The following is a 13771-nucleotide window of genomic DNA, read 5'->3' on the forward strand; positions in this document are numbered from 1 at the left end:
TGATTAGGTGATTCTCGTACTGATAAATTAAATATAACTATGGTTTCTGCACCACATTTAATTTTCTGATTAAAAATGTGTATGACATCTTATACTTAATACTTAATTATTTAAAAAGATAAATATATTTTAAAATTATATAATTTAAAACGTGATTATGATTAGTATAAGCATGTTGAATGCTCTGCCTCTCCTCTCATCCACCAATAAAAATATTAAACTTATTACTGCTAAATTTATTGGTTCTTCTCATTTATAATCTCATTAATTCTCCTCTCATCCACCAATAAACTGCTAAATTTTGTTTCTGCTCACCATTGATTTACTTTGCACAACCATTTTACTGAACTCTGGCCTTAACTACTCTATGCTTGATGTCAATGGAGTGAGAAAAAAATATAGAAAAGAGGGTTGAAAATGAAATTTTATTACATGTTGATTTCAAAGCCTTAGTTTCAAAGTATAGTTTGTGTCTATCAGTATATGCAAAAGAAAACTGCACCAAGATATATTTATCAGTTGTGCACAGAGAACAAATCTTTAATCACCACCCAAACATAGATGTAACCCAATAGCATTACAGAGATATCAAATCTTAAATATAAACTGAAAAGAAATCCTGCATATGATCATCTCCCATGTCCCACATTAGTCAGAACTCTGACAAGTATCCGGAGCTCAGAAAATAAAAACTCTGCACTTTCAATGTTAAAAGCATACCTTTCTCGGCCTTTTGGCTAAGATCAAGTGTAGTATCTGTTCTTATCAGTTTAATATCTGATATGTGGATCATTGGTTCACACGATATTAAATTAATATTTTGAGGGAGAGTGTCCATTACAGTAGCTTGCTATTGGGACTCTTAGGCATCGCTCTTGTTTTGCACTATTGCAAGAGTATGGTGCATCCCACTCTAAACAAGTTTTTAGAATGTTTACGAATGGGTTCTTTTGTTTTACATGTCAATCACCTTTTTTTAGTTGTAAGGTAGTTGATAACATTTGGCAGTTGAGTGATTTTTGGATAGGAAAATCCTTGAGGGTTCTACACTTTTGAAATTATAAGTATGTATAATGTGATAAGGTTAGGAACAGTTTTATTTATAGGAAAATGTGGATGGTAATTGATTAGGGTATTTAGGAGAGGTTTTTGCATTGGTACAGAAACATAGTTGCTTACCCTAAACCTTGTGATATAGGGTACAGTCCAGAGCAAAAATGTTGGTAGCTGAGAATTCTGTCTCCACCAAGAATCTTTGATTCCAGAACATCTTTCTGAATCCGTTTATTTTTTTTCCAACCTCCTCTTTCATTTTTTTTCCAGAACAGATTTTTTTTTTTTTTTGTTATATAGATTCCAACAGTGAACAAGGTTAAATACAGCAAACAGCATTTTAAATTAAGATAAACAGTGATTGCTAAAGTTCACCAACAGAAGATTTAAAATATAGCAAACAACAAATATTAAATATAATAAACAACAGACTTAAAATAGAATTAAAATGCAAAAAAATACTAAATACTACAACAATATTTAAAAAAAAAAAATTATTTTTACAAACAAGTATTTTCATACTGCAAATATATTACTGCAACTAGCATCTTTGTAGAACAAAATTAAATTACTGTATATACACTTTCTAGAAAGAAATTACATATAACAGTTCAAAGAATTGGTGCATTATAAAATGATACATATCCAATTATTTTCCTCAAGCATTGTTGAACATAAGCCCCACATTCCTTAGAACTCTGACAATAACTGGAAGGCAGAATATAAAAGCAGAACACTTAGATAGTCATACTCATACCTTTCTCGGCCTTTTGGCTAAGATCAAGTGTAGTATCTGTTCTTATCAGTTTAATATCTGATATGTGAATCATTGATTCACACGATATTAAATTAATTTTTATGGGAGGGGGCCAATTGCAGTAGCTTGCTACTGAGGTCTTCAATCATTGTCTTTGCTTTGCACTACTGCAAAGACCGGTGCATCCCACTAAATCAGTTTAATTTCTTATTAATTTTGTATGGTTCTTATATTGCTTATAAAAGCTAGTGTATCCAACAAGATCAGTTAAAAATTCTATAACTTATGCTTATATTTCTGTATGGCATAATTTCTTCATTGCTTCTGTATAGCCTAATTTCTGCATTATTTCTGTATAGCTTAATATCTGCTTTATTTCTGTATAGCTTAATTTCTGTATAAGCTTATATTTCTGCATTACTTCTGTATAAGCTTATATTTCTGCATTACTTCTGTATAAGCTTATATTTCTGCATTACTTCTGTATAGCTTATACTTCTGTATAGCTTATATTTCTGCATTACTTCTGTATAGATTATATTTCTGCATTGTAGTTAGTTAGTTATTTAACAAGGGTCATGTGATGTGTGTATAATTTATACTTTTGTTTTTTTGGTTAAGTTCATGATGTGTATTATTTATATTTTGCTATGCTGTTTTTTTTTTCAACACAATTCTCTATTACATCCTTGTTTATACGTTTTTTTTTCTAATTGTTCACTTTTATTGTTTTCCTCTATCTTTCCAGACTAAAACAATGTAGGGATGTGATCACTTCCCACAAGATTTCAGGTTACAAAATTTATACAAAACAATTTCAAATAGTTTCTGTAACTTCTGAATGATACTAAGTAAAAGTCCTTTAAGGAACTAATTTGCTCAAAGAATAAGAATCTTAGGTTTTTAAAGAAATGCACCAATTCTATGGAATGTTCAACTGTTTAACTATTGTTTGACATTGTGCATAAATATTGAAAGTTCAATGTGTATGACATATATATCAATGCAGAATGTTTGGCATGATGCATAAATATTGAATATGTTCAGTGTGTATTGTATATAAGGGCGTCAAAATGTCTGACATGGAAAACATTATAAAAGTTTCTATCCGTAATTCTTTAGTTGAGTCAGAAGAATTCATCTTATTATGAAATGAAATGGTAGTAAAGAAGACATTTTGAGAATACCAGAAAGTTACAGAGAATGCTGACATATGCAATATTTTAACAGTTTCAAACATTTAATCACTATGTACCAGATCTTAGGATACAGATTAAGATCTTGTCATCCTCAAAATACATCCAACTATTCTATATTTCATACATATGTAAAAAAGACATTTTCAAATTGAGTGGTTACACTGCAAACTTTATGCTAAATATATCCCACATCAGAAAGAAAATGAAACAAAAGTGTGTTTATAAATTTACTGACAAGGTGTCAGATCGCTGAGCTGGGTTACTCCAGCTTGTGACCCAAGTGGGAGCATCAATGTGATGGAACAACAATGAGGCTTGCTGGGTTGGGCTGTGTTTGCAAATTGCTGGCCTGCCCATTCCAAGTTGAGAACTGAGTTTGTGACCTTGGTGAAGACTAAGGCCTCTTGTCTCTTAGAGTGGAGGGCACAGCGTGAGGCTGGTTTCACAGAGCAGCGATCACCTCCCATTCCCAACAGTGGAAGGATCACATGCTGCTGCATCCATGGTTCAGTATGGCCTAGTGAGTCTATTCTGCTTGGACCATCACTTTTTTTTTTAGCTTTACTTCTTCTGTCAATGTTTAAAAAGTTTGGACCTATAAAGTATGAAGTACTAACTTACATCTAAACTTTCTATTATTTCAAAGTGCCTCTGCATACTTGGAGGCATATCAGCAAAATAATACCTTGAGAATACTTTTATTTTTTCCAAACTCTTTGTCCTTTTCATTCCTTATCCAGTCACGCCGCTTATCACTCCATTGTCTCGGTGTTCCATGAAGGATAAAACGGAGTTGATATCTCCAGTCATGTAGCACATCGGTGTTGTTATGCCTTTTATATTAATTTACTGAAGTTAAGGAGCAAGAACTTGATTAGGATATGTAATAGACTTGCTAAAGATTTTTGTTTGGCCTCAATGGCTACTAAGGTTTGATGATGAGAATGACTACAACCATCAATATATTGGATCATATGACCTTGGCTCTCCATATTGATTCATGGACAGTATGAAATTCTTGTAGACAGCAAAAGGTCCATTGAAAACAGAAGCCTCAATAACCCAAGCGTTGATCAAAGAATCAAATTTGGACACAACAACTTCGGATAGTTTCTGTAAATTTGATAGCCTAGAGTAATTCCTACTTTAAAAACTAAAACCACTACCCTAGAAGCATAACTTTATGTTGTTCCATTTTTTAGTTACATATCACATTCTTAGAGTAAAAGTTCAACACCCTGCATTTTTTTTATCATATTTCATCTGTTTTTTAGAATAAAAGTTAACACCCTAAATTTTTTGATTGAGTGTTAAAAATAATTAAATATAAAGTATCAGATAATACAAGCTTTTAATAGTTTCAAACATTTAATCTTTATATCAGATAATAGAGTAAATGAAACAAAAATGTTTTTTATAACTTCACTGTCATGTCCAGATTGCTGAGGTGAGTTACTCCATAGTGGGAGCATTAAAGTGTGGAACAACATTGAGAATTTCTTTTATATATTTTATCATCTCATTAATGAGTAGCTGCAAGAAAATAAGGTTTGTAAACCTTTTGAGTCATTCCAGTTTCATTCTAAAAAATTTAATTACTCAGATTTCGGTACTGTTAAAATAACACTTCTTTCAAAAGACTTAGCCTGATGCCAACAAGTACATGAATAACCCTGACTAACTATACACTTTTCACAGAATCCATTCTTCTCTAGATTTTAAACACAGCATAAGAAATCAACGAAACTGTGGCAGTTGAATGTATACTCTAGCTATATTAACAAACTCTTTATCACTAGTCACCTGAGGCTCTTTGTTTGATTCCAAGTCTTCCATCCTAGGAGGTGTGCCTGTTCTTATGCATGAGGCAGTTCATCCTTATTATAAACATGTGAACTCTGAGAAAACAGGATTGTGGTCATTTTCATTTCTTTCCCTTTTATACTCAACGACATTGTTACAAATAACTAGCATGACTTTTCTTTGTTTGTGAGAAAATATAGAGAAAACAGCTTCAAGTTTGTCATGTTTCTGTCGCTGATTTGTTAACGAAAACTGTCTCCTACAAAATTTGAGGCATTCAAAATCAAACTTAAATATATATGGAAATTAAAAAAAGTATTTTTATCCTCTGACATTGTTGATGCATCTTATTCAACTGACAAAGTTCCACATTTGTCAGGAGTCTGTCAAGAAGATGGAGATCACAGTATAAGAATAGAATACTTACATGATACAAATCATACCTTTCTCGGCCTTTTGGCTAAGATCAAGTGTAGTATCTGTTCTTATCAGTTTAATATCTGATATGTGGATCATTGATTCACACGATATTAAATTAATATTTTGAGGGAAAGAGTCCATTACAATAGCTTGCTATTGGGACTCTTATGCATAACTCTTGTCTTGCACTATTGCAAGAGTCTGGTGCATCCCACTCAAAGAAGTTTAGAATGTTTACATACGTGTACTTTTGTTCTCCACGTGAAGAAGAAAATGTCAATCACCTTTCTTTTTAGTTGTAAGATAGTGGATAACATTTGGCAGTGAGTTGTGGATAGGAAGATCCTCAAGGGCTCTACACTTTTGAAATTATAGGTGTGATAAGGTTAGGAACAGTTTTATTTGGAGGAAAATGTGGATGGTATTGTTTAGGAAATTTGGAATCATAAAATTAAAAAGTATTTCGGAGAGGTTTTTGCATTGGTACAGAACACGTAGTTGCTTACTCTAAACCCTGTGATATAGGGTACAGTCCAGAGCAAAATGTTGGCAGGTGAGAATTCTATGCTCATATACCATCGCTTATATAGGGTTGGACTCAACATATTACAAACTGAGAATATGCAGTTCACTTTGCTGCAGAACTACTCTTCCACTATGGTCACTGTGATTGTTTACTAGCTCATCAGAAGGGCAGGGTGTTTATGATTGTAGTGCTTTTTTATATGGAATTTGGTGGGTTCACTTTGGCAGGTTCATGAAATTCTCCATGACAGCAAGAAAACTTAAAGAGAAAAAAGAGAGAGAAGGAAGGGAAAATGTGAAGAAAAAAAAAAAAACAGAGCACATGTATTATTCTCGTTAAGGCAAAGGCAGGGAAGGGTGTATACATACAGCGAAAACATAAGCAAAAACCAAAAGAAAACAAACTAACATAGCAAGACTAACTAACCATCAAGATGGTCTAAACAATCTGCAAAAAAAGTTAGACGGTCTGGTATAAAACAAGGTCTAGAATGTTTATCAACTTAACGATCTAGTAAGAATAAACGACTTGATGTTTAGATATTCTAAACAAAAAATAGACTAGACGGTCTAACGGAGATCATCTATACAAATACTAGATGCTTTAGCAAAAGAGTGACTACATAAGATTGACAATCTAACATAACAGTGTCTATATCTAAAAGCAACAACCAAAACAAAGTATATCAACTCTTCTCTGTTTTGTCGCTCCCAAAGTATTCTGAAGTATTTTAAAACTGAGTGGCTATATTACACACTTTATGATAATTACATCCCACATCCCAAAGAAAATGATACAAAAGTGTGTTTATAATTTCACTGACAAGTTGTCAGATTGCTGAGCTGGTTTACTCCAGCTTGTTTCCCAAGTGGGAGCATTACTGTGATGATGGCCTGCTCAGCCTAGTCTGCTTGGACTATTACTTTTATTTTTATTTAGGTGTTTGTATAGTTTTTAGTATTTCATCTTTGTCTGATCTTCAATTTCCTAAAACATGTATAGGGGAGAGTGGACCCAGCTAATGCTCATGTGACCTCCAGCTACTTGACCTTCATTCTCCACTACTCAGTGTGTGTTAACAATCTCTCAATTTAAGTCAGTTTTAGTTCTAAATATTCATTAATTCTCTCACCAATAAATTAATTGCATTGTTATTTATATTAACCCTAATAAGTCCATTACTTTGTTCTCTTCACTTCACAATAGGTCTACTACTTTCTTTAATATTAACTAATAACATTTTTAATTATACTTTATTTTAAAGTTTTGACTTTAATTAATACTTTTGACTTTATCAGTTCTAAAAAATATTTTTTACATATATCTTTATTTAATTTTAGGAGAAAAATACATATTTTAAAAGTTAATTTAATTTAGTAAAAAAAATTAAAAAATATTTTTTACATATATCTTTATTCAATTTTAGAAGAAAAATAAATATTTTAAGAGTTAATTTAATTTAGTACATTTAATTAAAAGTAATTCTCTGAAAGACAAACTTCGTAGAGTGATTTTTCCTTCACGAAATGTACTTCAGAATCCAATTTTTGTTTTGAAGACCCATTCTTTCCTTAAAGATTTTATCATGTTTTTTTTTTCGGGAGGACATCAAGAAGCATTTTTATGTGGAGAATGGGTCACGAATTCAACAACTAAAAGTTGAACTAGCGGAGTGCAAGCAACAAGGGACAACAATAGTTATTTACTATGAAAAGATGAAGACCCTTTGGAATGAGTTAGCAAACTACGAACAAATTCCAAAATACACGTGTGGAGAATGCAAGTGCACATTGGATCACGCTTAGAGAAGGGAAGAAGAAAGAGTCCATCAATTCCTGATGAGGTTGGATGATGTGGCTTATGGGATAGTGTGATCCAATATTCTCGCCCATGCCTTCACTCAACAGGGTGCACACAACCTTGGTACAAGAAGAAAGGATGAAAATGATCACCAAAACAAAGGAAGAAAGAGTTGTCGTAATGGGACTCTTTGTGCAAATGAGATATATGAAAAAGGGGCAAATTGAATCGAAACAGCTTTTGTGTTCACATTGTGATAGATCATGACATGATCACAAGGATGCTTTTAAGAAATTTTGTTCAAGTGAAATAAGAATGTTTGATTGTTTCAAGTTGAGCTCAAACCTACAAATGTCCTCTCGCAATTGCTTCCTGCACCATATCACTGCACCCAATCACAGGAGAAAAACCGAAAATACCCTTAAAAAAATGGGGTACATATAAAATTACATTCTGGACCCCCTTTTCCGGAATAAAATAATCTCTTCCAGGAAATGTATTATTTTCAGTTCTGGATTTTTTTTATCCGGAATGGGATTTTAATTTTTTTTCTTCAGATTTTTATATCCGAAACACAAAAATCTCTTATGGATTTATTTTTTCAGAATGTATTATTTTCAATTTCAGATTTTCAATTCCAGAATAAAGGATATTTTCGGAATTTTTGAAATTATGTTGGGTGCAGGTTCAAAAGTGTTGGGTGCAAGGAGCATTTGCCATGTCCTCTCCGTTTTTATTTTCAAATGGGCCTATTTGTATGAAAGCAAAAACTGAGATTTTCTTTTGCTTAATTAATAATAGAAACTAAAATATCAGTAGTATTAATATTGTATATTTGTGTTAATAATATTATAAATTTGAACTTTATTCTAAAAATACATATCAAAATAAACAATTTAAGTACTGTTTCGTCCTAGATTATAAGTCATGTGTTAATTCTAAACAAAAAGTGTGTCGTGTGTTATGTCAGAGCATGTCTCAGGAAATCATTGATAGCCATGAGTTGCAGAGTATTACCTTGGATTACAGAGGAGAGTGCTGAGGCAGTTGCAGAACTGAAACGAACAAATGGACCTGCCATTGCAAAGGAAGCCAAGCAGCAATTTCTGCATCTACTCATTGCAAATGAGTGAAAATAATTGAAAATGAATGAAATATTTGTATACTTACATAATTGATATGAATGAAAATAAATAAATATTATCACAAATCTTTCTCTCCTTTTTTATCATAGTAAAGGGACAATCCTCCTTCACCCATATCACATTAGAGGAACAGCATTGTACGTATCAGTTTCAGTGTTTTAACCATCTTTAGATCCCACATTAGTCAGAACTCTGACAAGTATCTGGAGCTCACAAAATAAGAACTCAACACTTACACTGTTGAAATCATACCTTTCTCGGCCTTTTGGCTAAGATCAAGTGTAGTATCTGTTCTTATCAGTTTAATATCTGATATATGGACCATTGGTTCATACGATATTAAATTTATTTTTTTCTGAGAGAGGGTCAACTGCAGTGGCTTGCTACTGAGGCTCTCAAGCATCGCTCTTGTTTTGCACTACTGCAAGAGAATGGTGCATCTCACTCAAAATAGTTCAATTTTCCTTTTATTGTGATATGAGTGTCTTGTGTTATTTATGTTGCTTTTGATGGATATTACCATCTTCTCTTAAATCTGTTTTATGTGTTATTTATATATTCACAAATTAAATGAGACTTTCAATCAAACTTGTGATTTCTCTTCAACAAAATTTGAGACTTCCACTAAAATCAGTGTTTGATGAACCTTTAAAATAGGTGAATTATACGACAATGTAAGGAAGTTGAATCCTCCCACTGGACTGCACTGTGAGCTCCTTAGGTCCCTAATGGCCTGGTGAGCCTAGTTTGACTAACTACACTTTTTTTTTCAAAATCTGATAATCTTACTTAGAACAGATTTGCGTAACTTTTACCAAAAAAAGAATAAAACTTAATATGAATCTAGCTGATGCTTAGTGGCAGTGCCACTATCTATCAGTCCACATATTTCTATGTTTCTTCCTCATTATACACATGTGAAATCTGAGAAAATTGAGTCTTTTTCATCTTTTTTGTAATGTTATTGAACAACAATATGGTCTCAAGAAGCTTCATTGACATTGTTACAAAAGAACTATTTTGTTTAGAACATTTCACAGCTTCAAGCTTGCCATGTTTTTGTTACTTATTTGTTTAAAAAGACTCTCTCCTAGAATTTTGAGGCATTCAAAATAAAACTTCAGAGACTATGAAAAGAAACAACATAGTACACATAATAAGTTCAAGTGAACTATTGGAAGAAGAATATACTCACTTCTCAGTGTCAAATTTGAACATTGATTTAATTCTAAAATTATTTTGCACTCTAGCATTCCTAAAGCATCTAAATCAAGGAACATGTGAGACTGGTTCAAACATTTAACTATTTTATACTAGATTATTAGTGTGAGACTGGTTTCACAACAGTGGAGGGATCACTGCTGCAGAGCATGGTGAGGCTGGTCTGCCATCACCTATTTTTTGTCAAAATCGTTTTGGAATAGTAAAGGTCTTCACAGATCAGAAGAAAAAGTGTTAAATTGATTTAAAAATTGCTGGAGGATGTTTTTTTACATGTTTTATGATCTCATTAATGAGTAGGTGCAGAAAGATTAAGTTGGGCAAACTTTTGGGCCATTGCAATTTCATTCTTAAAAAAATATTTACTCAGATTTAGGTACCGTTAGCAAAGAAAAATTAACACTTTTTTTCAGAAGAGTTTGCCCGATGCCAAGTACATGAATTACCATGACTAACTACTTCTAACTATATTAACAAACTCTTCATCACTAGTAACATGACACTCTTCCTTTGATTGCAAGTCTTCCATCCTATGAGGTGTGCCTATTCTTTTGATTGCAACTCTTCCATCATGTGAGGTGTGCCTGTTCTTATGCATGAGGCTCAATATCTTTCTACAGTCATCCTCACATAAACATGTGAACTATGAGAAAACAGGATTGTGGTCATTTTCCTTTTTTTCCCTTTTATATTAAACATATTATTACAAATAACTAGCATGACTTCTTTTCTTTGTTTATGAGAAAATATTAAACTAACAGGTTCAAGTTTGTCATGTTTCTGTGTCGGATTTCTTGGACCATAGCGGTCTCCTACCAAGACATTCAAAATGAAACTTAAAACTGTATGGAAGTATATAAAATTATTTTTATCCTTATTCAACTGAAAAAGTTCCACATTTGTCAGGACTCTGTCAAGAAGATGAAGCTCATAGTACAAAACCAAAATACCCACCTCAAACAAATCATACCTTTCATTTCCGTATCTCCTTTATGTGATTGTTTTATGGATGTGCCTCCTTAACATATGGAAGTACTTGTGATAACTTTTTTATCACAATACGGACCTAGAATAAAAATTGCAGAAAAGAGAATGAAATAGTTTTGGTAGAGGATAGCCTTGGTATGCACCAAATTTCCAAAAAATTCTTCCAAAATAGTTTTTTTTCCTGAAATTCCACGTAGAAAATCTCTACAGAATATGGGAGAATACATGACAAATTTCAGGTCAAACGGACGAGTATTTGTCCACGAAAAAAATCAAAAAGTTTCACACACAAACGAACCTTGGTTCCAGCACCGGCAGTGATCAATAAAAATTTATTGCCAATCTTGTGGGACGAATCTGGGCCTCAAAACTCAATAGACACAGTGACGGACGTCTGGTAAAAATTTCAGACCGAAATACCCAAGGAGTAACGCGTAGTAAGTCCCAGACCGAGAGTGAACAAAACAAAATTGGTTTTCCGAAAACAAAATGCCCTGGGTTTTCATCCCCGTATCTCCTTTTTGCGATATTTTTATGGACGTGCCTCCTTACCTGGGTGCAAACAACATATGGAAGTACTTGTGTGAACTTTTTCATTGCAATACGGACCCAGAATAAAAATTGCAGAAAGGAGAGGGAAATTTCACATGTTTTGGTAGAGGATAGCCTTGGTTTGCACAAAATTCCCGAAATAGTTTTTTTCCTGAAATTCCACGTAAGAATCTCCACAGAATATCGAAGAAAACGCGACAAATTTCAGGTCAAACGGACGAGTATTCGTCCACGAAAAAATCAAAAAGTTTCACACACAAACGAACCTTGGTTCCAGCACCGACAGTGATCAATAAAAAATTTATTTCCAATCTTGTGGGACGAATCTGGGCCTCAAATCTCAGCCAAAACTCAATAGACACAGTGATGGACGTCTGGTAAAAATTTCAGACCAAAACACCCAAGGAGTAACGCGTAGTAAGACCTAGACCGAGAGTGAACAAAACTGGTTTTCCGAAAACAAAACGTCCTGGATTTTCTTCCCCGTATCTCCTTTTTGTGATTGTTTTATGGACGTGCCTCCTTACCGAGGTGCAAACAACATATGGAAGTACTTGTGTGAACTTTTTCATTGCAATACGGACCCAGAATAAAAATTGCAAAAAGTAGGACGAAATTTCACAAGTTTTGGTAAAGGATAGCCTTGGTTTGCACAAAATTTCCGAAAAATTCTCCAAAACAGATTTGTCCTGAAATTCCACATAAGAATCTCCACTGAATTTGGGACAAAACGCGACAAATTTCAGGTCAAACGGACGAGTATTCGTCCACGAAAAAAATCAAAAAGTTTCACACACAAACGAACCTTCCTTCCAGCCCTGGCAGTGATCAATAAAAAATTTGTTGCCAATTTTGTGGGACGAATTTGGGCCTCAAATCTCAGCCAAAACTCAGTAGACACAATGACGGACGTCTAGTAAAAATTTCAGACCAAAACACCAATGGAGTAACGTGTAGTAAGTCCCAAACCGAGAGTGAACAAAACTTGTTTTCCGAAAACAAAACGTCCTGGATTTTCTTCCCCGTATCTCTTTTTTGTGATTGTTTTATGGACGTGCCTCCTCACCTGGGTGCAAACAACATATGGAAGTACTTGTGTGAACTTTTTCATCGCAATACGGACCCAGAATAAAAATTGCAAAAAGTAGGGCGAAATTTCACAAGTTTTCGTAGACGATAGCCTTGGTTTGCACAAAATTTCCGAAAAATTCTCCCAAAATAGTTTTTTCCTGAAATTCCACGTAAGAATCTCCACTGAATTTGGGAGAAAACACGACAAATTTCAGGTCAAACGGACGAGTATTCGCCCATGAAAAAAAATCAAACAGTTTCACACACAAAAGAACCTTCCTTCCGGCCCTAGCAGTGATAAAAAAATATTTATTGCCATACTTGTCGGACGAATCTGGGCCTCAAATCTCAACCATAACTCAGTAGACACAGTGACGAACGTCTGGTAAAAATTTCAGACCAAAACACCAATGGAGTAACGTGTAGTAATTCCCAAACCGAGAGTGAACAAAACTTGTTTTCCGAAAACAAAACGTCCTGGATTTTCTTGCCCGTATCTCCTTTTTGTGATTGTTTAATGGACATGCCTCCTTACCTGGGTGCAAACAACATATGGAAGTACTTGTGAAAAATTTTTCATCGTAATACGGACCCAGAATAAAAATTGCAAAAAGTAGGGCGAAATTTCACAAGTTTTGGTAGAGGATAGCCTTGGTTTGCACAAAATTTCTGAAAAATTATCCGAAATATTTTTTTGCTGAAATATTTAAGACAAAACGCGACAAATTTCAAGTCAAACGGACGAGTATTCGCCCACGAAAAAAATCAAACAGTTTCACACACAAACGAACCTTCCTTTCAACCCTGGCTGTGATCAATAAAAAATTTATTGCCAATCTTCTGGGACGAATCTGGGCCTCAAACCTCAGCCAAAACTCAATAGACACAGTGACGGACGTCTGGTAAATATTTCAGACCGAAACACCCAAGGAGTAACGCGTAGTAAGTCCCAGACCGAGAGTGAACAAAATTGGTTTTCCGAAAACAAAACGCCCTGGATTTTCATCCCCGTATCTCCTTTTTGAGATATTTTTATGGACGTGCCTCCTTACCTGGGTGCAAACAACATATGGAAGTACTTGTGTGAACTTTTTCATCGCAATACGGACCTAGAATAAAAATTGCAGAAAGTAGGGCGAAATTTCACAAGTTTTGGTAGAGGATAGCCTTGGTTTGCACAAAATTTCTGAAAAATTCTCCCGAAATAGTTTTTTGCTAAAATTCGACTTACGAATCT

General features: G+C 33.8%; 4 non-coding genes across 4 annotated transcripts; all 4 read left to right on the forward strand.

Annotated features, from left to right (window-relative positions):
• Positions 1 to 716: 716 nt before the first annotated feature.
• Positions 717 to 912, forward strand: LOC137811929 (U2 spliceosomal RNA). The gene has a single exon (XR_011081198.1). It is a non-coding gene; the product is annotated as a U2 spliceosomal RNA (small nuclear RNA).
• Positions 913 to 1806: 894 nt separating this feature from the next.
• On the forward strand, positions 1807 to 2000 carry LOC137811908 (U2 spliceosomal RNA). The gene has a single exon (XR_011081194.1). It is a non-coding gene; the product is annotated as a U2 spliceosomal RNA (small nuclear RNA).
• Positions 2001 to 5251: 3251 nt separating this feature from the next.
• Positions 5252 to 5447, forward strand: LOC137811699 (U2 spliceosomal RNA). Its single transcript, XR_011081122.1, has one exon. It is a non-coding gene; the product is annotated as a U2 spliceosomal RNA (small nuclear RNA).
• A 3504-nt stretch (positions 5448 to 8951) lies between these two features.
• LOC137811876 (U2 spliceosomal RNA) lies at positions 8952 to 9148 on the forward strand. Its single transcript, XR_011081188.1, has one exon. It is a non-coding gene; the product is annotated as a U2 spliceosomal RNA (small nuclear RNA).
• Positions 9149 to 13771: the final 4623 nt, after the last annotated feature.

The sequence above is a fragment of the Phaseolus vulgaris genome, chromosome 11, assembly GCF_000499845.2.
Source record: "Phaseolus vulgaris cultivar G19833 chromosome 11, P. vulgaris v2.0, whole genome shotgun sequence".
NCBI classification, from domain to species: Eukaryota; Viridiplantae; Streptophyta; class Magnoliopsida; order Fabales; family Fabaceae; genus Phaseolus; species Phaseolus vulgaris.